Source organism: Heloderma suspectum, chromosome 7, assembly GCF_057233095.1.
Source record: "Heloderma suspectum isolate Gila_16-S chromosome 7, 16-S_ref, whole genome shotgun sequence".
In the NCBI taxonomy this organism is placed as follows: domain Eukaryota; kingdom Metazoa; phylum Chordata; class Lepidosauria; order Squamata; family Helodermatidae; genus Heloderma; species Heloderma suspectum.
Genome location: NC_139464.1, coordinates 27826208 through 27852946, shown reverse-complemented (window position 1 = coordinate 27852946; position 26739 = coordinate 27826208). Strand labels below are relative to the sequence as shown.

The following is a 26739-nucleotide window of genomic DNA, read 5'->3' as shown; positions in this document are numbered from 1 at the left end:
AACAACCCACACTCAACCACTGAGCGTGGGACAGAATGTCTGAACAGCCCTAGTGTATTTGTTTTAATCACAGAGCTAGAAGGAACCCAGTTTTTCCACCTAGTCAACTCAGGTCTCTGAGAAAGGTTATCCCTCAGTCAAAGCATCCCTCAAAATAAAACATCAGCATAAAAGGAGATAACCTACAACCTTCCAAAGTAGATAGCCCTCTGCACTTACACATGATGTCCCTTCAAATTTTAGCCTGAAAAAACCCACCACCTCTCCAAGTGCTTTCTGAGGCCCTTATAATGACCCCAATAGTCTTTTTGTTCTTCCACTGCTGCCCCTTCTATTTAAAATACAGCTTTAAAATGGTTGGGATGTGATTTTACTTAATTAACAATATTTATGTTTACTTGAAATACCTTCAGCAACACGTGCCCATGGGCATTATAAACACTTTTATTATCATCACCCCTCTTAAAACAAGAACATAAGAAAAGCCATGCTGAATCAGACTAAGGGTCCATCTTGTCCAGCATTCTATTCACACAATGGCCAACCAGCTGCCTGTGGGAAGCCCACAAGTAGAATACAAGTGCCAAAGCACCATACTGCTCATGTTTCTCGCCAATTGATAATCAGAGGCATACTGTCTCTGATACTGGAGATAATATACAGACAACTTGACTAGTAGCCATTGATAGCCTTATCCTCCATGAATTTGTCTAATCCCCCTCTAAAGCCATCACAGTTGGTGGCCATCACTATATCTGGGGTAAATAAATCAAGTTCTCTCGTCTTATGAAATTGTTTCAGATATTTGAAAACTGTCAAAATACTGTTCACCCCACCCAACCACACACTACTTTTCTGTAGGTGTAAGATCTTTCATATTGCCTCCACTGAGTCTTCCTGTTTTATCTATTTTTAGAAACTGCAATGCCCAGAATAATCATCAGGCAACTCTTATGGGGGTGGGGGGAGTTGTTCAATGGCTCGTAATTTGTTGCACGCATGTGCTTCCTTTCTGGGGTATGTGCACATTCTCGCACTGTTATTTGGGGACTGTGGTGCAAGTGTGCATTTCCTAAGCAATCATGAGAAGCTCTTTTTCCTTGTCTTAAAACAGGAACAAGTCAGGAAGGAATCCTCAAATGTGTGCATGCTGCACTAGTTCTGAATGGAAATCCTCCTGAACAGTAAAGTGCAAGTGAAAAAAGGTCATGACAGTAGAGATCTTAAAGATTGCCAGGGTGATATTACAACTCAGTTTCCTGCCATTTCTGCAAGATTGGATGTTCTAGATCACATGACTTGGTGGGCATGTCATTGAGTCATTCCTAAAATGTACAGAAAGAGCAGCATGCTGCAAAATCTGGCAGTATGCTGCGAGAACTAAACTGAATAATTGAAGGCTCTTGTGAACCCAAAGCACCCACTTGTCAGGAATGAATCTGAGCGTGTGGAGATGTTTAGTGGCTCGGATTCAGAATGGGAACAGCCAGAACAGGGGGAGGCTCCCTCCCTAGTGAGCTCAGATATGACAAGGCCTTCTACCCAAGACCCTGACTCACAGATGGATCAGCCTGAACTCGCCTCCCCCCGCCCCATCTTCCATGAGAACCCAGGTTTCAGGCGAGGAGGAGAGTGAGGGGCGTGACTTGAGGGATGCTAGGGTCCGTCACAGAGCGAAGTGGGAAAAGTTAAGAGGCAGAGCTCAGACGCTCCACCAGGTTGGCTATGTGTGAAAGCCTAGCCGCCGTAAGGGAGGGGCATCCCTCCTAAGCTAGTCTGGCCAAGAGGTTCTTGTTCAGACTGCTGGCAAATTCTCTAACTTCCACTTCCAGCTCCTCTATTGATATTCGTAATTGTGCGGAGTAGCTGTTTTCATTGTAGTCTGACAGTTTCCTAGAATTTGCATTTGTAAGTAACCTGTTGTTAATTAACTAATAAAGTAGTGAGCCTGAAGCCTGGTATCCTGGAGTGTGTTGACTGCAAAAGGGGAGGTCAAAGGAATTGGACACCACCCTAGAGTAGAGGCTGCCTATTACATCTCTGTATGAGTCCTTGGTCTGGCCTTCCAATCATCCTCCACTAAGGCAGGTAATTTCACCACCTGATCTCTCCATCAGGTGCAGAAGTCCACAAATCTACTCACCACATATGCCACAGTGAGGGACCCCTCCCCCTCTGGCAAGCATGACAAACCACCACCACCACTATCCACTGCAAGACTCCTCTTTCCCCCTTCCCAGTACCCCTCAGTGCTCACTGGGAGAGTCCTGCCCTTCACCAGCACATCCCCCCTTTCAGGATGAGCTGTGTGTGTGTGTACTGTGCACTAGTCAGCAACAGTTGCTCATGCACCAAATAACTCCTAGAGATGAGAGTTACTGGAGAAGGAAGGATAAGAAAGGGAAAAGAAATGGTTTTGTTGGCAGCCACAGAGAGAGGTGGAGACAGAAGGAAGAAGTAGACCCTCCCTACTATTTCTAAGCTCTGGAGGAGGCAGGGGATCATCTGCATGGCACGCGGGGTGTTGAACCTTTCAGCCTGAGTGCCATTCCATTGTGAAGAAGCTCTCAGGGGCCACATTCCAGAGTGGCTGAAGGCAAAAGGGGTGGGGCAAAGGCAAAATAACCTGCTGGTTGTAGGTTAAAGCTCTGCCAGTAACTAAGCCTTAGAAGGTGCACTTCAACCTTTTAGGATGGGTGGAAAAACTGGGAAACTGGGAAAATCTGGGAAACCACCCAATGTTCGGGTAAAAGAGGGTTGGGCCAGGGGAAGGAGGCATTGCAACCTGGGGAACCCCAGAGGGCTGGACTGAGACCCCAGAGGAGCCAGATTCGGTCCCCCAGACCTCAGGCTTTGCATCCCTGACATAGCACTTTGCTTTGGAAATATTCTTTGAAACAGAGTGCCCTCTATAGCTCCACCTCATCGTCTGCCTTGTCCAATACCTGCCAGTGCTAGGAAATGTTCAGCACATGAGGAGCCAATGTTGTTTAGCACAGTGTGTGAATCTACTTCCTGTTCCACTCAGTTTGGGCTGGAAAGGGCAGGGCTGTGCTGGTGGGGGGCAGCAGCAATGCACATGCTGGGTGCTGCTTAACACTGAGAGATAACGGGCAAAGAAGGCAGGAAGGAGGTGGCAGCTCAAGCTTGTGTGCACTTGAAGATCCCTTCTGCGCTTGGAACTGAGGAGTGGGAATCATCACTGATCTTATGCTGAACTTCAGAGGCTTTTGGCTCTACCGAGCATGACGACAGGTAAAGACCACACAGCTAGCCAAGATCTGCAACCCCCCTTAATGGATACAATTGGATCAATCATTCCTGATGCAGGGACACAGCAGCATGCCCAGATCAGTGACCCATGCAGAACAAAGATGGCTGCAGAATAAAAGGTGTTCATGATAAGTTCTGATGCTCCTGAAAGGAGGCTAATGACTTCGGTGAATGGCAGAAGTGGAGGGTACATACTACTTCTTAGTTTCAAATGGAGCGTTTTCTCAAGGTTCAGTAGATGTAGTGCTGTATTTAATAAACTAATATTCAACAAGAGTAGCAAACCATATTAACTTTTCCTGAACTAATTATTAAGGACTGAAGATCCATAATAAAGTCCTGCACTGTTAAATTCTCCACACGCTGTTCACACATTGCCTGGATGGATGCAAAAATGGACACGGTGGAACAGATATGTAAGCCTCTTTTTTCAAGTTATTGAATGTTTATATAATCTCATTTTTAATGCAAAATAGCCTTTTCAACAATAGATTCCAATAGATTCTATTACACAAATGAGAGGGGAAATGGTATCTCACATACTATCACAAATGATGTATAGGAAGAGGAACTAGGAGAGATTCAACTGTAGAACAGAGAATTCCCAGGCTGTCAGGTCAAAAAATAAACCGGAAACAGAAATCACTTAACATAACAGCTAATTCAATTGCTCAATAAAACTTCCAACCACCTTAAAGTAACAGAAGAAGAAAGCCAAAAGCAAAACACAGTCATTTTCCATAATATATTAACCAAACTTTTTGCTTTCTAAACTAATAATACTAGTTGAAACAAAGGGGATGAGGTACAGCATTCCAGAAGTATTACACAACATTTATGACTGCTATACTGTTATTAATTTGGGGATGCTCAAAAGTATGAAAAGAACACACACACACACACACACACAAGAAAATCTGCATCAGGAGAACTTTGATAAATCAAGTAAACAATAACAACAGCAGCAACAGGAAACTATTTACCTGGATCAGACGACATGGCAGTCATGTATTTAGATACACAAGTCAATCTAGCGCTATTGTGCCTACAAAGAATCGATGTTGCAATGGCAAAGATCATATGACTGGCTCACATACTTCTCAGCTGCAAACTTTGCTGACCAGACCTAGGAGGAGTTCGATATCAGTACACACTGAAAGTTTATACTTTAAGAACGTTATAAGCAGACTGCCCAGCTCCTCTTGAGGTATGCCTGTTTTTGTACTGCTCTTCAGTAAGCATGCAAATGAGCAAGAAGCTGGGCGGGAGGGGGGGGAAGCATGGATTTCATTCCAGCTAAATAGTTAAGAGGGAAGTCAAATTATGTAACTTTCAAACTGCGAGAGAGAAGTAGAGCAGACAACTGCAAGGTTGTTTGACTCTTGTACCTCAGCTGTTTAAAAACTTCAAACTCTGTTAACAGTATAGAAAAGCAAAGTTTTTTCATGGTTAAATCATATAATAGCCACTTCCGCAAAGTACTCAGTGGTTATTATTCTCCTTCCTAAGCTTTTATATCCCCAGTGCCACTTTTCTTTTGCCTTTGTCAAAATTATCAAACAAACAAATCTTGTTTTCATAGCTCAGGAACATAAACTTCTCAAAGTGGAATGCCTCCAAGAATTAGGACAATTTCCAGAGGGTTAACTACCTTGGTCTGCTGCAGCAAAACCAAAAAGTCTTGCAGCACCGTAAAGATCACAAGTTTACACCAACGACGGAGGCTTGTGGCACCTTAAAGACTAACAAATAAATCTGTTAGTCTTTAAAGTGCCACAAGAATGTTGTTTTGCTGCAACAGACTAATGCAGCTACCCTCTGGAAACTGTCACAAGCTTACAGTTCAAGACTCTTAGTCGTTTTTACCAAAACTTGTGATTAGATACTAATGATTAAGAAAGCCTTTGTAGTATAAATTGTGGTGGAGACTGAAAAGAAAAATCTCTTGCACACTACAGCTGAATGAAACAGAGTAGTCTTTAGGCACTAGCCAAGCTAAACTGCTTACAAAAGAGTCAAACCATTGGCCTGCAAATAATTTTGGACATGGAGCCTCTATACTCATTAGGGCACAGAATTTCTTTTAAAGGTTTGATTTTAAAAAGTAAATTCTTTAGTCCTTAAAAAACCCTAACCTTTGATAGTCACATCAGGGCTATTTTCTTTCATTGTAAAACAAGGTTATCTGTGCTGCCTAAGATGATTCACCTGCCTGGTATGGGTGGCTTTTCCTCAACCTAGGAATTACTTCCTGGAAGTAAAAGCACAGGTTCATATCTGCAGTAACAATACTGCCAATTGCACTTCTCTGAATAGCAGCAACAACATGGAAACTGGATACAAACAATTAGTAATGTTGTAATGACCCCAGCCCCCAACAGGAGTGTTCTTATTCAAGACTCCAGCCAGCCTGGAACCAGAGGTTTGCAGTGTCATTTGGAGTTGCTTACAGAGGTTTCAGGGAAAGGGAGAAGTTGTATCATATTTTTTTCATTCTTACCCACTGTTCTAAAACCTTCCCCTGACTTGCTACATATGATGCCAGACCTAAACCTGAACACTTTATTGCTAAATGTTGGGGAGGGGGAGATGAGTTTTTTGGAGAACTTTCAAACTGATAGGCATTCAGTCACATGAATTCAGTATTAGCGGAAATTATGTTGCTGAAATCCAGATTTTCAGGATGAATGCCTTTGTCTTCCACTCCTTGCTCAACAGGAATATTCAGGAAAAAAAGGATAGCTTTGGGGGTCTATGAGTAAAACGTCCAAAACCCAAGTGGAAAATATCCACAGTTACACAAGATCCTTTCTATTTATTTCCTGTACTTTTAAACCACCCAATAACTGAATACTGTTCTTGTTGTTCAGTCATTAAACATGCCAGGCCTTCCTGTCCTCCGCTCTCTCCCGGAGCGTACTCAAATTCATATTCATTGCATCGGTGATGCTATCTAGCCATCTCATCCTCTGCCGTCCCCTTCTCCTTTTGCCTTTCTTTCCCAGCATCAGGGTCTTTTCCAGGGAGTTTTCTCTTCACATTAGGTGGCCAAAATATTTGAGCATCAGCTTCAGTATCTGTCCTTCCAATGAGCACTCAGGGTTGATTTCCTTTAGGATGGACTGATCTGACCTCCTTGCAGTCCAGGGGACTCGTCAGAGTCTTCTCCAGCACCACAGTTTGAAAGCATCGATTCTTCGGCGCTCAGCTTCCTTATAGTCCAGCTCTCACAGCCATATGTTGCTACTGGGAAAACCATAGCTTTGATTATAAGGCAGATTATATGGCAGAAAGCGAAGAGGATCTAAAGAGCCTTTTGTTGAGGGTGAAAGGGGATTGGCATTCCAATCCCCTATGATGAAAAGGACATCTTTTTTTTTGGTGTTAGTTCTAGAAGGTGTTGTAGGTCTTCATAGAACTGATCAACCTCAGCTTCTTCGGCCTCAGTGGTTGGGGCATAAGACTTGAATTACTGTGATGTTGAATGGTTTGCCTTGGATTCGTACTGAGATCATTCTATCATTTTTGATATTGTACCCCAGTACTGCTTTTCTCACCCTTTTATTGACTATGAGTGCTACTCCATTTCTTCTAAGGGATTCTTGCCCACAGTAGTAGATATAATGGTCACCTGAATTAAATTCGCCCATGCTTGTCCATTTTAGTTCGCTGATTCCCAAGATGTCGATGTTCAATCTTGCCATCTCATGTTTGACCACCTCCAGCTTACCTTGATTCATTGATCTTACATTCCAGGTTCCTAAACAATATTGTTCTTTACAGCATCGGATTTTCTTTTCACCACCAGACACATCCACAGCTGAGTGTCGTTTCAGCTCTGGCCCAGCTGCTTCACTCTTTCTGGTGTTACTTGGAAATACCCTCTGCTCTTCCCCAGTAGTATATTGGACACCTTCTGACCTGAGGGGCTCATCTTCCGGCGTCATATCTTTTAGCCTTGTGATACGTTTTGTGGGGTTTTCTTGGCAAGAATACTGGAGTGGGTTGCCATTTCCTTCTCCAGTGGACCACATTTTGCCAGAACTCTCTGTCATGACCTGTCCGTCTTGGGTGGCCCTGCATGGCATAGCTTATGGCTTCACTGAGTTACGCAAGCCCCTTCGCCACAACAAGGCAGTGATCCATGAAGGGGAACTGAATACTGTACAGTTCATTAAAAACATACAGTACAAACATTAAAACAAAAAATAAAGCCAGCGCAGAATAAACCAAGAAAAAAACAGCAGCAAGACTAAAACCAGTACAATATGAGAAAAAACAGCAGCAGAATAGAGTACTAATGCTGCGTTTGGTACTGGAAATGTCTTTAAAGCTCTAAATAACTTAAAAGTTACAAAATCAGGTGAGTAGATTTCTACCAATGAAACCAGCTCCTCAATTACAAGAATTCCCAGAGGGTGAATTGTCCTCTATACTGGACATGACCCTCCATTACACAACCCTATGTCCACTTCTCAGACTCCTAACAGCTCCATAACCCACATGTAGTGATGAACAAAAGCTGTAATACTTAAAATGTATATGGTGTCACTGAAGTGTTCAAAGTACCTCTCACATATGATCTCAGTAATCTTTACAACCACAATTAAACGGAGGCCAAGTATTCAATTGTGTAGATACTGCAAAAGAAGTGGGTTAAACTCACACCAAACTTCAGTTTTAATATGTGGCAAGATATCCGTACAGACAATTCTCAGAATCTAAATCACCAGAGGAAGACATCTCCACTGAGATTGGTGTTTGCTTCCATTTAAAATTGATTAATATACATGGAATATTTCAGCAGACATACAACAATCCTAGTTCTTTGTCTATATTCTCTAAAGTGGAGAACAAGCATGCTGACACTAGGATGTTATTTCCTCTCATAATTTCCTGCCCAGTACAGACATTAAGTTGTGTGAGGAGAGAGTAGAATTTTGCCATTGAAAAAGACACAGTAGTAACCCTTGTGTTTCAAGTAGTCTTGGCTTTTTTAAAATTTCAGCTATCATATCCTGCAAGTTACCTCTCTTTTTATTGTGCTCCCACATTCGCACATTCACCCCTTTGGCATCAAAGGAAAGTTCAATATCAGAAATAACAAGGAATAGGTTAGACATGCATCAAGATAGTGCAGTGTGCAGTGCTCCTTTTCAAGTTTCTCACCAGCCATGCTGTTTTCCAGGATAACCCATTTCATTTTCCCAGCACCACCGGACACTCAACGTTGAGAATGCCCACTCCCCACTGGACTATTCTGGAGGTCGTCCCCCCCCCGCCGCTTATGTCTTTTGGGATAGGCTTTTTGTAAAGATTTTTGTACTTCTGCAAACCTTGGGGTTCCCCTTATCCCTTGCTCTTGTGTGTGGATTGTGCTGTTTTGGCTACATAAGGGCAATGTGTTCACAATTAGTATAGAGTAATGGGAGGAGTTTGGGCATAAGGGGGTTACTGGATCCAGAACTATTGCTGGAGACTCTTGTAACAGTCCTGCAAAATTGTCAGGCACATCTTTTGATATGGAAACCACAGGTGATGTGTTTCTATGGGAACAAATTGTTAGATGTCCTTCCTTTATGTCTTCTGAATGGGACAAAAGCAAACCTTCCCCTCATAATGTAATCTAGATGCCAGTTTGTGAAAAGATGGCAACAAACACTGTCATTTTTTGAGTGGGACTAGGGCAGAGGGAGACACAGGCCCAGTTCACACATAACAAGAAGCCACCGTGGGTGAATTTCCCCGAGATGCTTCTCATTACAGCTGCCATTTGGAATATTTGAGGTGTCGTATGGAGCGCTGTAGCTTTTCGTTATGTGTGAATCCAACAAGGGTGGGTTGTTGGGATGGTTGACAAGCCACCCGCAACCCTAAAACAGCCCATGGGTTCTGTGTGGCTTGTCAACCACCCCAACAACCCACCCTTGCCGAGTCTGCACATAATGAAATGCTTAAGTGCACCGAGAATATTCAGAATGAAGGCCACCTCCACAATACTAAGCCCTGTGAGGAAATTCATTCATGGTGGCTTCTCAAACAAGGTCACAGAGTTCACACATCACGCTAAGCCACCCTTAGAATAAGCCACCCACTGGGTGGGTGGCTTGTCCCTAACTCCAGACAGACAATTGCCCTCACAGCAGTTTGCTGTGGTCTGTTTCTCCCTCAGTCCCTCTGGCTGCTGCTGGCACATATCTCAAAGGCCTTTGCAGCAGAAATCCTAATTTCCTTGTTCCCTATATCAGCACCCTTTCCGTAACTGGTCTGCTGGGGTTGCAAGCTCTTGAGGAAAACTCCACCCACCTCCCGCATCAGATCGCCAAAATTTCTGAGCCCTGACCTGACTGACCAGGACATTGTTGACACCAGCCACATGTATTGGCATAAGTCTGATTTGATGGGCTATGCGTCTGCAGCATAAGGATGAGCAATGGGAGATATCTGATACCTCCCTGTTTGTTCAACTACAGAACGATAGTTGTGTTATCCGAAGTGACCTGGACCGGTCTGCTCACCGGGTCCAGTTCAAACACACGAAGCGCTTTGTCCACTGCTCTTAACTCCAGAAGGCTGATGTGGTGTGTGGCTTTTTGGCCACCCATCGTCCATGGATTGTGCGGCCCAGACAGTGAGCTCCCCATCTGGAGAGCGACACATCCATAGTCACAACCCTGGATGGAGAAGGCTGAGGGAACGGCATGCCCTGGGTTAGACTGCTTGGTACCGACCACCATCAGAGAGAGTCTCTGACATCCCAGGGGTAGACAGAGTCTGGTTTGATGGGCGTCCCGATCGGTATCGAAGTTGTGTATGAGCCAGTTTTGGAGCTGTCAGATATGCAATTGAGCATAGCGAACGACAGCATCGTTGCAGCCATGAAACCCAGGAGATGTTGGACTTTCAGCACCATGGTAGATCTGCTCATTTGCAGTTCTAATGCCAGGGAAATCAGCACCTTTATCCTGGTGTTGGGTAAGAAGTCGCAGACCAGTTGGGAATTCAATAATGCCTCTATAAATTGGGACCACTATGTCAGTACAAATTGCGATTTCTCTGCACTGATATAGAGTCCAAGCTCCAGAAGGAGATTGCAGGTCACCTCTGTCAACCGGAGAAGTTGATCTTTCATTGATGCCACCAACAGCCAATCTTCTATGTACAGATAGTCCTCTACCCCTGCAGCCACAGATGGGAGCAGACCACTGCCATGCACTTGGTGAATACCCTTGGGGCGGTGGCGAGCAGTCACCAGCATGGTACTAGAGGGGGTTGGGTATTGAAACTCGATCCGGTAGCCCCGCTGGACTATTGCAAGGACCCAGGAGTCTGATGTGATGTTGCATCCTGCTGGATGGTAAGCAGACAGGTGTGCTCCAAAAAATGGGCATTTGGGCCACAAGGCAAGGAAGGATAGCAGGAAGTGAGTCAAAGGTGCCACTTCTGCTGTTGGGTTTCCTGCAATAATTATGGAATTTTGAATTTGGGAATTATTTCTCTGACTCTGACAAGTGGTAGATGACTGAAACTAGCACTGTTGCCTGGGAACTTGCTGTGATATAAAACCCATATGACATACCATGATACAGACCTTCTGTACTGAGTCAAGTACATCATCAGTTTTTCTGTTGAACAAGCCTTACCCATCAAATGGTATATCCTCGATATGTTTCCTGGTTTCCTGTGGAAGACCAGATGACCTCAACCAGGCATGGCAAAGTTGTGCTATGGATCCAACTAGCACCTTTGAGTCACAATCAACTTGGTGGCACAATGTACTTATTTGCTGCCTAGACAGCTTCAGCACCTCTGACTGGAAGAGGTGACTAGCTCCTTCATATCATCCAGAAGATGTTCAAGAACACAGCCCACTTTGTCCCATAGCAGTAGCTGGTACCCCGACATTGCCGTCAGGCAGCTCGATATTTTAAGGCCCATAACTGCAGAGAAATATAATCTCCTCCCAAGTAAGTCCAGGTGTTTGCCCTCCTTGTCAGTTGGAGAGGTGTGAGCCCTGCGGGCCTTGCCTTGTGCAGCTCTGACAGCCATCAAATTTGGGGCTGGGTATTTGAAGAGGTACTCAGTATTGGCCTTTTGCAAATGGTACATACCCTCCAAACACTTTGATATTGCTGGCATAGTGACCAATGATTGATTGGTCACTGTGATAGTTTCCATGATTTCCATGATTGTTTGATGGTTTCCTCTAACACTGGGAGTAGAGGAATGGCCATCAGTCTGAAAGATTCTGCATTTATCGAATCCAAAACAGGGTCTTGCACTGTGGAAGCTACCTGCTGAGACTCTAGGCCAAAAGTCTGTGCCATTCTAAGAATCTGGCTGGAAAATTGTTCCAGATCCTCTGACAGCGATATGGCTTCATTGGAGCCATGACCGCGTCCAGCAAGGAGATGGAGAGGGCAGGAAGACTGAGACTTAGGGTGTAATCCTACTGAGATAGTTGGTAGTCTACAAAATCATAGGCTACTGACTATCCAATGCAGGGTGGACAGAGATCCTCTTCTCCGTACCTCGCCCACCCTGCATTTGTGGGTAGACGCATATTTTCACATGACTAGCTGCAGCTTTGGGAGGGAGGGGCCTGGAGACCAGATAGGAAGCTATCTAAAATAGCTTCCACGGTCACCTCCCCTCCCCTAAGAACACACAGTTTGTGCCCTTTCCGCTCTCAGTTTATGAGGGCAGAGACAGTGGCGGCATGGAAAGAACTGCACCACCTATGAGGGGGAGGGGGAGCGTGGTTTCTGTGAACCGAGGTCAGCCAGTTCCCAGAAACTGAAAAATACTATGGCTGTCTAGACAGTGTCTAGCGGCGATAGGGTTGCTCTCTTAGTATCTGACTGGGAACCTTTTGTTCCAACCACTGGAGACTCCCTTGAAGAGACCTGCCATGGTAGGCACTTCTCCCTTATTTCCATATGGAGTGATTGAGCGCCACCCGTATCAGTTTGTGCACCAAAAGGTAGTGCAGATTGTTCTTGGTTAGCAGGCAAAGTGGCCTGCAACTGAACAGCCTGTGGCTGTAATAAAACTGGCAAAACATTCTGTTGCTCAGTCATCTGTGGCTGAACAGACAGTAAGGCAGACTGAATGTCTTGCTGCTGAACTGGCAGCGGCCGCTGAATTGGTGGGACCAATGGCGCCAAAAGGCAAGGAACAATCAGTTGGTTTTGGAGGTCTCGACATCACAACTGATGGATGTCGACGGTACTGACTTTCTCCCCAATAGGGAGGGTCAGACGATGAAAGCAGTACTGGCTGTACGGCTCATTAGTCAACCCAATCCTGGGGACTCCTGTACCACATGTCGCATGCTGATTGGCTGTCCCCCTCTGAGAATGGTGATCTAGACCATTCCTAATATCGGCTTTGCTCATAAAACTAGAGGAATGACCTCTCGTGGTGGAGGCACATGACCACACCAGCTGCAGTGAATATGGGCAGCAAATATGGGCTGTCCCATGGCTTTCCAACCCAGAATGACAAGGTGATCGAGGGATCAGTTCTGTCAAAGCGATCCCAGATCTCACTCTCCAATGTAGATGTTATCAGGATGGGTTTCCCCTCCTGCCTAGGATTCACCGTCTAAATGGGTGAAAATAGCATAGGCGGAGCAACGGGTAAACCTGTCGGTACAGGCAAGTGCATCTAACTAGTAGGCATTGGTGGAGAAGTGGGAGATGCAGCCTGTAGCAGTGGTCGCTGTCGATCCCTGTATATCAAAATGAGCAGGCCAGTTGGCTCTTCATCCAAGTCACAGTACTGGCCAACATAGCCTGTATAGACCGATCCTGGTCACAAGGCGCTCCACGCAGAGTCAGAAAGACCCAAGGATCCCAATGCTCGATCCCAAGCAAAGTCATACAACTCTTTAGAAGACCTTTTCTTCTTTTTTTAGTGTGAAGACAGACTAGCCTGCTTTAGAGACTTTTGCCTGTTTTGTTAAGTGTTTTTGCCAGCGTAAGCACTGAAGATTGTCCTGGAGTTGGGAGATCTTGTGTACTCGGTGGAGTATGACGCTGAGGGGATGATGACCTCAACTCTGGAGCAGGTTTCTGTGCAGCAGGCAGGTTGTGTGAGGGTGAAACTGGCAAGTTTGCAATATCTTTTGGCTCCTCTACATTCTAGCACCCTTTTCTAAAGTGTAGCTTTTAGCTGATCTGACCTGCTTCTTCTCACTTGCTTCAAGAAGGCTTTACAATGAGGACAAGCCTCAATGATGGGCCCTTCACCAAGGCAGAACTGGTGGAGAGAGCATCTATCTGAGGGCAGTAGTTTTGCACTGCAATGACTGCACTTTTGAAACGGACCCCTGAGGGCCATATGGCCGTGAGGGCGATCGCAAAGCTTGAAAAATAAAATAAATGAAATAACAAGGAGACACAAATACTTGATAGAAGAGAGAAAAGGAAAAAAACTCGGCTTTTTGTCAGGAAAAAAGCTTTTTAAAACAGCAAACAAGAGAAGCCCCCTACAAAGCTCCCTGCACACAATGGCAGTCGAAAGAGAACTGAGGGAATATGCGGGAACCCATTAGGGACATGCGCACTAGGACGGCAGGGGAGGGGATCCCACCAAAACTTGCTCAGCTGTAGAACCTTCCTGAATATATGATGCAGAGAGACCATGAAGTACAATATAATTTTGAAATCAAAGAAAACACAAAACCATGAAATTAAGAGGCAGAACCATATACCTGCTTCATACCATATGAAAAATGCACTGCAGGTATTTACAAAATCATGGAAAAGTTACAGAGAGAGTTGAAGTCTTCAATGTGAATGATGCAACAGGCTGATGTGAAAACAATTTCACTCAATTAAAAACCTGCTTACCATTCTTAGAATCCTCAATTTTCTGAAAAGAAAGTAAGAGATCAACAGCTTTATCTGTGGATGATTTAAAAGAGAGCCAGTGTGGTGTAGTGGCAAGAGTGTTGGACTAGGAGCTGGGAGATCAGGGTTCTAGTCCCCACTCGGCCATGGAAGCTCACTGAGTGACTTTGGGCCAATCACAGACTCTCAGCCCAACCCACCTCACAGGGTTGTTGTTGTGAGGATAAAATGGAGAGGAGGAGGATTATGTAAGCCGCCTTGGATTCCTTGCAAGAGGAAAAAAGGCGGGATATAAATGCAATAAAATAAAAAAATAAATAAAAAAAGATAAAGGGATACATAAGAGATTAATGGAGATCCAGTGCTGACTACCTCATTAATTGAGCCCAAAGGTCTACAACCGATTTTGTACTTAAGCAGTGCTTACTCTAACCAAGGCCAGTGATAACTGTAATAAAACAGATCAAGCTTCTACATGAGAAATTTCTGCGCTTCCATATTGTAATACTAAGTTAGCATCTTCGTAATATAAACAAGCCCATGCAATGATTTGGAATTGTCAGTGCCATACAATGAAACAGAGGGGGTAGCAGTATCATAAAGCTATGGTGAATGAGGCTATTGGGCTCACATACTCCATTGTTGGTGGAGCAGCGATGACTCCAGCATTACCTTCTAAAGATATGATTTAAAAGCTCTACAAACATATAAAATGTCTGTGGTTTTTCATATCTCTCAGCCTCAGTCACCCCACCCCACCTCCATCTGCAATATGGGGGAATCACACTGACTCACCTTACTCACTTATTCAAATCTAAGGATTACAACCAGATATGCAAAGTGCTATATAAATATTATATTGTATTATTCTTATACATTCTCTTATGATTAAAGATAATTTGGTATGGCTAAAACTTTAAATGAGTGTAATTTGTAGAATAAAGCAACAAAATATTTAATTTATTAATGGGGGGAATAATTTTAATCACTGGAGTTGTAAGTTAAATGGTGTTTTTTTAAACTGGAGTATTACTCTAATAGGGAATGCAAAGCTAATGCAAGTTTCACACTATCTCAAAAAGCATTTATATTGGAATAAGCTGATTAAAAGGTAATCCACTAAAAAGTCACTCGTTTCTGTATATAAGAGGAAGCTATCCTATAGATCTTTTAAATATTACCCATTACAGTTCAAATTTTGCACTTCATTAGGATTTTAATATCCTCATGATGCCTCTCATACAAAGAAAGGAATTCAGTTTATTAAAGAAGTGTGCAGCAAGGATGTTGTAACTGTATTACTTTTGGTTTTCATATCTCTCCCTAAGAGTTGCTTCACTTTTATTAAGTGGGTCTTAAAAATTATCAAAATGCAGTAAACTCCATAGTCTCTTTTTCTGTTACCACATTAATAGTTCAACATTTGTTAGGCTTATATTACACTGATCTTGGTTCTCCAAAAACTGGGAAAAACATGCCTTTATGCTTCCACTTGAGCTTGCTAAAAGTAATCATTTCAAAGCAGCCTTTTGAGAAGGCTTTTATAGTTTTGTGTTGTTATTACTTCAAAGATGTACACCATCCAATCAAGCAAGTTCCCCTGCAAATAGCCATGTTCAGTGACTGCAAAGCCTCCTTCCCTACTTCATTTGTACCAAGATCCCTTCTTGAACCCAGCTCTGTCACTGGAGTGATGGTTATGCAAAGGACCTAGCAGCAAAAATCAGGGCTGCTGCCTTCATGCCCCAAATAAATGTTGACCAAGAGTCTATGCTTTTCAGTTCACTTCAGTCACTCAAGAACCTTATACCTACAAACTGTTTAAAATATTGTAGCATTTAAAATTTGGACAAATAAGGTTTGGCATACACGGCTTAGTTGTTGTTGCTGTTGTTTTAAAAATACATTTTAAAAATTAGGCCTATGCCAGAGCTCTGGCCCATCTGAGTTTCTCTGCACTCTGGGGATGGAAAATCCTCCTGAAGATTGGGAAGGAGCAGATGTTCAGATGGAGTGGGAGGTTTCTAGTACTTACAGTAATATACAAGGTGGTCCAAGGGCTCCCCTACCCCTTTCCTTTTACAGTTTATTAGTCATGCTCAGGCTTAGCTTCATGTTCAACAGCCTAGGCCAGCTCCTGTGAACTTTGAAAACGGAGGCGCAAATGCCATAGGAAGCAAAGGCTACCTATTAGCTACCAAGCCATGTTCAAGGTTCTGCTGTTGGCATACAAAGCCATAAATAACTCTGGACCAGGATACCTAGCAGACCAACATCCCCTATATACACCCAGCCAACCCCTCAGATCTTCAGAGGAGGCCTCGTTGGCCATTCTGCAACCAACAGAATATTGCCATGTAACATTTTGAAAGCAGGCCTTCCCAGTTGAGGTATCCACCTGCTGGAACACCCTCCCCCATATGGTCTGAGAGGCAGAAAATTTGGCGTATTTAAAACACCTCCTGAAAATGTAGTTGGTCACACAAACTTTCGTTCCTTGCTTTATCATCATGATGCTGCTCTGTTTTATTGTCTCTTTTTATTGTTTCTTTTATCTTATGTTGGTGTTCTAAATTGAATTTTTTAAAGTGTATTATATATGTATTATATTTTTAAATGATTTTTAATATTTTTAAATGTTAGCAGCTTAGAGATGTTATTATATTCGATTCCTTTTCTTTTTGTGTTGTGTCTTTTAGATTGTAAGCTTTAAGGCAGGAAGTCAAGGGCTCATGAATCTTTATTCCCATACAATATGTGCGAATAACAGTACCTAATGATGTATCATCATTTCCTGAGGCATTTGTAGCCCTATTTACAAAGTGCATGGCAGCTGCATTGGGCTGCCACATGTGCATTCAACTGGTTCACACATCACAACAAGCTACAGTACGGGTTGAGTGTGAGTTGTTGTTGAACTGTCAGTTATTGCTGAATCATGGGTTGTTGTGTTGTCTGAACCCAGCCATGCTAACAGACTATGGTTTGTTAACCACAAACAACCCATAGTTCACTATCCAACAACAAATCCATGATTCAACAACAACCCACAGTTCAATGATAACTCACACTCAACCCATATTCTGGCTTGTTATGTTGTATGAACTCAGCCATTGACTACTAAAATGTAAAAGGAAGGGGAGCAGGATGATGAAAAAGCCCTAAGACCACCTCATATATAAATACCTTATGATGTGTAAGCAACATTCAAACTACAAACTGGCAACACAGTACTACCTGTGTTGTCAACTACAGCATTTGAGTATTCTTATCATTTGCATACTCTTGGCAGAAGTCATGTGGAGGTAGCCTCTACTCTTTCCACTGTACTGCAAAAATGTCTTATCCTACAGCCTGCCTTTCCACTTATTTTTAAATGTTGAAATTGCAAAAACCAAACTCCATTTATTACTAACTCTTTAGAAAGCCACTCATTAATAAACTCAAATAATCTTCTATCTTTGATCATGCTGAAAATAAATATATTTTTCTTCGTTAGTGAATTTTAATTGCTCGGAGTACTTCAATTTTACATTGGCTTTATATTGTATTATATATGTATTGTGAACCATCTAAAGATTTTGGGATATTAAGCGGTATAAAAGTAGTATAAACAAACAAAACAGACTATTAAACCAAAAGATATTTCCCTACATGGAATGCAGAGTTAGACTGCCTAACTCAAACAGAAATTGAAACTTAACTTCTCAATCTGCCAATTCCCCTTTATTTGAACTAGCATTGCAAACAAGAAGTTCAAACATTTAGTTTCTGTTTTAATAAGCTAAAGCAGCAGCAAACAGTGTCAAGTTGAGGAATTATTATTTTAAAGTAAATAGACTGTATCTCTCCAACGATGCAAACTATGGGTGCTTCCAGACAATGGGTTTAATCTAGCAATAGCTTCCCATGGATGGAAGGGTTCCTTCTGTCAGTCAGAGGCTTTCGATCCAGAGAAGCTTTTCTCCTGGATGGGGGAAGACGCCATCTTCACCAATTTTCCCCTCTCCTCGCAGTACTCCATCCCCACAAAATCTGCTTTGGAGAGTCTGGCACATTCAGAGAGGTCAACATGAAGTCTGCAGGGGAATCAGTGAAAATCATACCCCCTTTCCACCCATGGGAGTGTTCTGAACTCAAAAGTGAAATAAAAACTCTGGATCCAATCCCAGGCTTTTAACATTCAATCACCCTGCTTCAAACAGAATTTTATTGGGGGGTGGAGTGGAGTTCCAGACATCATTGTCTTCCATTGGTAACCCCCCTGTGTTTTTCCACTGCTTCTTCCATCTTTTTTTTTTCTTACATCAAAAAAAATCCATTAAGGACAGAAAGATGGAACAGATGCATAATGCCTTTAGACTGGTAGTGCTAGGAGCCATCCATCTGTTCTAGTAGCTTTCAATAGAACGTTAACAGGAATCACAGTCCATCCCTTTTGCATACTATGCATGTTGGGTAAGGGAAAGGAGTGGGCTCTACTTCACTCCCACCAGTCCTTTGCCACTCATGAATAATGCTGAGCACACCAACACAATCCACCTGGCCATTATTTACAATAAGAGGGCTGTGTGTAAATTGGAAATATAGATCTAGTGGTTCCACATCTGGAGGGCCACATGTTGCCCATCCCTGTTCTAATCAATCTTCCCCAATCTGGTGCCCTCCAGATAGAGGGCACCAGGTCAGGGAAGGCCGTTCTAGATAGTGCCAGCTTTATTGCAGGGTGCCTGGCCACTTGTCAGGAAGTCTGTTTGGGTCATAAGTTCATTTTGCCACACAACCAGTCTGGAAAACAGTGTCTCATCACCACCACCACAAAAACAGTAGCTGGCTATCCACGATCTTCTACACCATAATAAAAATGTGACAGGGTCCATACATGATAGTTCAGCTTGGTAGGCAAGGCTCAAGCCCAGTTCAGATGTAACAAAAAACTATGGTTTCCCACTATGTGAATGAGCTACAGTGAACTTCAGGTAATTTGTGCTTCCCTCCCCCCCTCCCTTCTTTAGCAGCTATGAGGAGATTGGAAGTTCCAGCTTCTAGTTTTAAAGAAACCACAGATCCCTGTTATGTTGGATCTCCGGGAACTGTGGTATGAAGTCTAGTTAGTAAGGAAAAGCAGAAGCAAATAATGGTTTTAGGCATAACAGCCCTTGCTATTTATGTGTTAAAGGCAGTGTAGCTGTCCTTGTCAGCAAACAGTATGCTAATGAAGTCCAATAGCAGGCTCAATGGTTAGATAAAGTTTGGGATATACAATATATGGAGAAATTGATCCATCAAAGGTTAGTGATTTTAGGCAAGTGTAAGTCAAAGGGGCTTAGAAGAGTTTAGTTCTGGTTTGATGCTTATGTAGATATGCCAGTTTCACACAAGGTAAGTCATCCAAATATGTTTGTTTTGCATTTATTGATCACAGCCATTTTTATATTTTTGTAGTTAGACTGATTATTATACATCACTCAATTTCCCTGTATACTAAATGTTCTATAATTGTTGCTGGAATTCATTTACCATATAGATGAATTTATTATTTACCAATCTCAGATGCTAGTAGTTGGCTTCCTTATTTTTCTTTGTACTGTTTTATTGTGTTGGGTAAGATTTTATTTGGTCTTATGATGGATGTGTGCGTGTGTGTTTTAAGATATGTTCCTTGCTAAAAGTATAATGAAGTGCGGGAGGGGGAAGTACAACTAGCCCACTCTGGGGGTGGGGGGAGGAACACTTGGCCAGAAGACAGGAATGGTAAGGAAAAGTTGCAGCACAGAACACAAGGCATATCCAGGTTGCAGATATAGCTGTATATATTTATTTAATTTATTGCAATATTTATAAAATCACCTTTTATAAAATCACCCCAAAATTATAAAAATTATTTTAAAAATTATAAAATTACCCCCAAAAGATACATACAACTTTAAGAACAGAGCAATCAGATATAGCAAGTAGAATATAGGCAGATAATGAGGGTTCATGGCACGACTCCAGCCTTTTCAGACCAAATGAAGGCAATGCATTGCTTATTTCGCATAAGTGATCAGTCTGAAGGGAAAAAGGCTTGCAAGACATGCAACAGCTCTATTCCAGACCAAAACAAAAAGGGCATTTAGTAAGCAACAGCAAAGCATTGCTCTCAAGGGCCATTTAGAAATACAGGCTTCTATTATCAGAAAGCCTGGATAAAGCTTCTGGCTTCCATTAGGGAAGCCTTCATCCTGACCACAATTTTCAAACTTTTCAATTTATATGTTGTAGTAACTTCCAAGATAAAGAAGTCTCTGTCCAAACTAGATACCAATTTCCTACCACAATGCCTCTTAAGAGGCTGATCAGCCTTTACAACTTAGCAGCAATTTGCCAAGAGAAGTTGCTGTACTGTGTGGATCCCTCACGTAAGAAAGGACTAAACTGCATTATCACTTATCTCAAGCCAATTCCTTGAATTCATCTCAGAACTTTATATATAAATGAGGACTATATTTGTGAGAGAGGCAAAGAAAAAGTCCTTCGATAAAATCAGACGATGCTGCCTTTATTTCTCAAGATTGAAGAGGAAACAACTCAACAACTATACTTCAGAGAGATTCATAGTGACCCAAGAGTGATCCATGATCATGCAAAGAGGAGTACATGTAATATGTGCTTAGAGTTTATGGACAAACCCCAACTCATGTTCAGTTTGGGTTATGCCCCGAAACATCCATTCTCAAGCTCTACAGAATTTTTTTCAGATGGGGTGACCACTATTGTACTCCGCACTCTAAATGGAGCAGCATTATAGGTTTATATAATGGCCTTAGGATACTTGATAATTTAATTTTCAATCTCTTTTCTAATTCTTCCCAGTAATGAATTATCCTTTGTCACTGCCATAGCACACCAAACTAGCATGTTCAGTGAGCTTCACACTATAATCCTGAAGTTGCTTTCCTAGGTAGATACAACCAGTTTAGAGCACCTCATAAGTGTTTAGGGGAGGGATGGGGAACCTCTGACACATGGGCTAAATTTAGCTTGCCAGGTTGGCTGATCTGCCCCAGAGGGCCTCAGGTGAAGACCCTCTCAGAAGCCTTATTTGGTCAGAGGAGGGATGGAAGACCAACTGAACCACAACTCAGTCACTTCACTGTTCCATCACCTTCCCTGCAGTTGTACACATGTACAACAGATGTAAACAGTGGGGTCCCAGAGGGATCTGCATTGGGGCCAATGCTTTTCAACGTATTCATAAATGATCTGGAATTAGGAGTGAGCAGTGAGGTGGCCAAGTTTGCTGATGACACCAAATTATTTAGGGTGGTTAAAACAAAAAGGGATTTTAAAGAGTTCCAAAAGGATCTCTCCAAACTGGGAGAATGGGCATCAAAGTGGCAAATACAGTTCACTGTAAGCATGTGCAAAGTGATGAATATTGGGGCAAAAATCTCAGTTCCACATATATGCTGATGGGATCTGAGCTAGTGGTGATTGATCAAGAAAAAGATCTTGGGGCTGTGGTGGAGAGCTCAAGGAAAATGTCACCCCAGTGTGCAGCTGCTGTGGAAAAGGCAAATTCCATGTTAGGTATAATTAGAAAAGGAATTAGAAATAAAACCACCAATAACATATTGCTGTTTTATAAATCTATGGTGTGACTGCACTTGGAATACTGCTTACAGTTCTGGTCACCGCAGCTAAAACAGGATATTGTAGAGTTGGAAAAAGTGCAGAAAATAGCAACTCAGATGATCAAGGGGCTGGAGCAAATCCCCCATGAGGAAAGGTTGTAACGTCGCGGACTGTTTAGCTTAGAAAAGAGATGAGTAAGGAGAGACATGACAGAAGTATACAAAATTATGCATGGTGTGGAGAATGTTGAGAGGGAGGCATTTTTCTCCTTCTCTCATACAAGAACCCAGGGTCATCCCATGAAGCTGATTGGTGGGAGCTTCAAGACAGATAAAAGGAAGGAATTCTTCACACAGCACATAGTTACACTATGGAATTCACCACCAGAAAATATAGTGATGGCCCCCAACTTGGATGGCTTTAAAAAGGGATTAGACAAATTCCTGGAGGAGAAGGCTATCAATGACTACTATTCCTGATCACTATATCCTATCTCCAGTATCAGGGAAATTATGCCTTATGTACACCAGTTGCTGAGGAACATGGGTGGGACGCTGCTGGTGCTCTCATGACCAGCTTGTGGGTTTCCTGTGGGCAGCCAGTTGGCCACTGTGTGAACAGAATGCTGGACTAGATGGACCTTGGTCTGATCCAGCAGGGCTCTTCTTATGTTCTTATGTACTTGGGTTTAGTAAACAACAAAGCTGAAAAAAGTACCCCACGTTAATTCTTGGTCCAATATACCACAAGTATTTGATCTGAAATGTTTAAGGGGGAAAATTAAAATGCAGTTAATGTGATGCAAATGCTATATTATGTAGAAATTTTTATTGGAATATTTATAAAAATGTAAAGACAATAGCATGTACTTCCCTTGCATTGTTTAAATTTAGGGGGGGGGAAACAAAGATATTGAACACTGTTGACACACTAATTTTGCCAGCCCAAAGAACTGTGCATAATATGCTGAAAACCATTCATCCATTTCAACAGAGTTCAACTCTCTTCCACTAATGTTGTTGGGGCACCTTTGATTGCGCTGTCACTCCTTGCTAATTCCATTTCACTCTGAGACATATATGTATTTCAATGACATTTTTGTATCATACTTGCTAGGGAGAATCACCTAAAAAACATGAATTGCAACTCTGAAACTGCCAAGCTTGCCTAATACTGTGTTTGCAACTGGCATACATTCATAATGAATTTATAAAATGGAAAATTTTCCTTGGAAAAATAAAGCACTAGAAAAATGTCCACAAAAATATCCACCCCACATCATTAGTCTCATCCCACCCAGTCTCAGTGATACTTATCACTTCACAATTACTTTCCCTTATTAGGATCTCGAGTTCTTTTGTTAGTTTCCCATAGTCCATACATTAGTGGCCAGACAATAAATGCCATAGATGTTGTACTGTCGCAGTTCCACAGCTTTATATACCTGCAAGTTACCAGGCACCACATCCACTCTCCTGTTTAATCCTTTGTCCCCACGACTTGGCTCAGTACTTAGTTCTGGCCTTCTGTTTCCCTCTCACACATAATTTCATTTAAAGGCCTCTTGAGGAGGCTTGTGAGACTCTTGCCAAACACATTCTTCCCAGTCCTCATGAGGCACACCCCATCTCCTGTCAGGAGTCCTTCATGTTGGTAGCGTGGGCCACGGTCCAAGAAACTAAGTCTTCCCCAACAACACTGTCTCCCTAGCCAGCTGTTCACTTCCAGTATCTTGCTTTCTCTACAAACAACCTGATCTTCGACAGGAAGGAGTGATAAAAAAACACCACTTCTGCCCGAAAGTTCTTCACTTTCCTACCCAGAGCTTCATAGCCTTTGGAGAACCATTCAAGATTTCTTCCAGCTGTATCATTCACTGACATACAGATCAGCAAGAGCAGATTATCAATCAGTAAGGTTTCATGAGTCATAGCAACCATTCCAGTACACCTTGAATGCATGCTCCCGGAAGGCAACTCACCTCCCATGAAGCAACATAAGGTCTGCACACAGCTAGCTCCATCCTTCTCTCAGTAGGGAGTTTCCAACCACCACCATGCACTTCCTCCTTCTCAAGCTAGTAGTTGGATTCCTCCCATCCATGGAGACCGGAATGTCCTTAATATTCCATCAAATATCAGATACTGTTTCTTCACCAGATGACCCGGGGTCACACTCCATGGGAAGAACCTAGTTTCATTTGTGTAGTTCCAATGGCACAGATTCCCCTGATCTTGTGTGTCACATTCCTCCACATGACTTTCTCTTGGCCTCATCTAAACATCTTTCACCGTGCATTGAGGCCCTTCACCATCTCTGCCAGCAGAACTACTAGCTTGCATTTACTACAGGTGTAGTTCATGCTGTCCTCAGGCCGGAAGTCATTCATGGCACGTACCCTTCAAGTTACCACAACAGCTCCTTCAGTGTTCACGTTACCAGAATTTCTAGAAGAATCTGCCATCTCCTGGACTCCAATCTTCCCCTAAACGCCCCTGCAAAACTGCCTGTTTGCTTGTTCCCAGAAAACAGAAAGCCTTCCTACAAAGTTGATCTGCCCTTTCCTACCTGGCTGGGTCAGGTGACCCAGCAGCCAAAGTCCACCCACAAGCCTCAGGCAACAGCAGAAAAATGCAAAAGCAATAGAAGATGTTTTTAAAGTAGTTTTAAAGTGTTTTTAAATAAAAACACACAAAAGAGTAGGCTGGTTCAGGCGACTCAGCAGCCTAAGGAGAGAGTGGGAAACCTACAAGTAAAGACCAATCCAAATTATTTATTTAACCCATGCTGTCAAATTGCAGCTTTTAAATAAGTGATCAAGGATATTTCATCCATTCCCATCTGAGCTAGGATCATTCCTAGGGGATATGCAGCCTGTGTCCATATCAGACTTCCCTATACCACTTTCATTATAGGGGAGAAGAGTCCCTTTCCCGACTACTCCCACTGCACTGAACGCAGCAGAAATTACTGTTGTGTCTTTTCTGTGCTTTGGTTGACAGCGAGCAAAGGTTTTTTGAGTGCATGCTCCATTGAAATCAGGAAAAGCATGTGGTGTGGGCACGGTCAATTTGGGATAGGATTCAAAGGCAGTTTATTATGCCTTGATTAGGATACATGTAAACTTGGAGCTGGTCCAGGCCAGTTCATTCTTAGTTATGTAGCTACATTTTATTAGTGTAAAAAAATCAAGAAAAAGCATAACTCCTTAGTTCAGTACATTCTGACCACATCTAATTTTCTTTTAAAGGAACACACAAGCACAAAGCAAATAGCAGCTGTTACTATCTTCATCCTTTCATGTGCAAATATCAAATAAGCAAAATCCTGGTTAGCAGTTGAATGTTACTGAAATAACTAGCTTTGCAGAATTCAGGATAAGCAACTAATATATCACTTTGCTGGACTAGGTCCAAAATGAAACATATGTACTGGTATTCAAGATGCTAATGGCCTTTAACTGAGATGGGGCGGGGGAGGTGTACACATGCACACACACACACACACACACACCTGATTCACATTCATAACTTTATATATTTGTTGAACAGAGCAGCACAGAAGAACAGCATTATGTTTCTATAAGAATTCTTTTAAAATAATTCAGACTAACTAAACCCTGGCACTCAAGTTCTATCCAAACAAAAATATCCTGTGCTGATTTCTAAAATCGGGTGTGAGAATTCATTTACCCAGCAACAAAGCAGCTCTAGAAAGTCTAACTTGACAAGCAAACTTCAGTGTTTCCCCCTCTCTCTTTATCACTTGCCCAATTCTGAAGGATAATCTTTTCTTTTATTGAACATGCCATCGTCACATCCATACAATCTGCCTATTATTTTATACTACCTTCATAACCAATTCTCCTGAAAAAAACAACAAAGAGCAAGAACTATGCCATGATAATTTTGCAAACTTTTGTTCCTGAATATGGATTGGGATTCCTCTTTCCCTTTGGGGACAGACTGGGTCTGCCACTGAGAATCACTCTTTACAAAGCTCCAGCTGTTGCATTACTGCATATAGACTGTTAGGAAGGCATTCTGTGAACCTTACAGCAGCCATTTAATTTACCCCACCTGAAAGTAGTAGCAAGAATCCCGCCCCTCTCCCCTCTCCCCACTCCCCACCCCAACACAACCACACAAGTGGCAAACTGTATGATGCACACAGTGTTTCCCAGCTTTGAAGAGCTACTAGCTTTCAACACTACAAGAAAGCTGATGTACATGCACACCAAGCTCAGCTTTGTATTTAGAGGCTGTGATGTGATACGATAACCTCACATTGACTCCCTCCCTCCCCTCCGTCCTCTCTGTCTCTGACACACTCCCCCCCCACACACACACACACACCTCCTTTTCACACCCACAAATCTCCCCCCATCTCAGCACGCAGGGATGGGGAGTTTTAATAAACCCTCCCCTCTCTGAACACTGAGATCCCAGCACACCTCCCAGCCACTGCCCAGTTGATCAGCATTGGGAAAACTGAGGGGGAACAGTGAGGAAGGGGGTGCATGATTTAAACAAGAAGACAGCATGCAAAGCCCACCTTTGGGAACAACCTAATGTTATTTCTTAAAACCTTAGGGCGCAATTTGTAATTTTGGACATTAAAAACTGTACTGTTTTTTTTCTTGCTCTCTCTCTCTCTTTTTAATGTACATTGTGGTGGCCTATGGCTTTAAGCAATAAAGTATCGTATCGTATCGTAATTTTGGAGGAAAATATACAGGAAAGGCGACATCAAGTATAACTATTTCATGTCAAAATCTGTAAAAAGCACATTTCGACACCAATGACTTTTGGGTTGCCCAGCAGTAGCAAACACTACATCAGCTAGTTTGCCCTCCCACATACAGTACCACTGGCACTCCATCACTACTCAGAAGTTGAAGGCATGGCTTGTAAACAGGGGCTGTGTGCTTTCAAACTGACTACCAGCTTTATCCTTGAGGCAGAGAAGCTTCCTTGAATAAGATCCCACAGGC

General features: G+C 42.7%; 1 protein-coding gene across 2 annotated transcripts in view; it reads right to left on the bottom strand.

Annotated features, from left to right (window-relative positions):
* The window catches only part of FGD4 (FYVE, RhoGEF and PH domain containing 4), a 154373-nt gene that overhangs the window by 58134 nt on the left and 69500 nt on the right, over positions 1 to 26739 (bottom strand). The gene's annotated exons all lie outside the window — the stretch shown is intronic.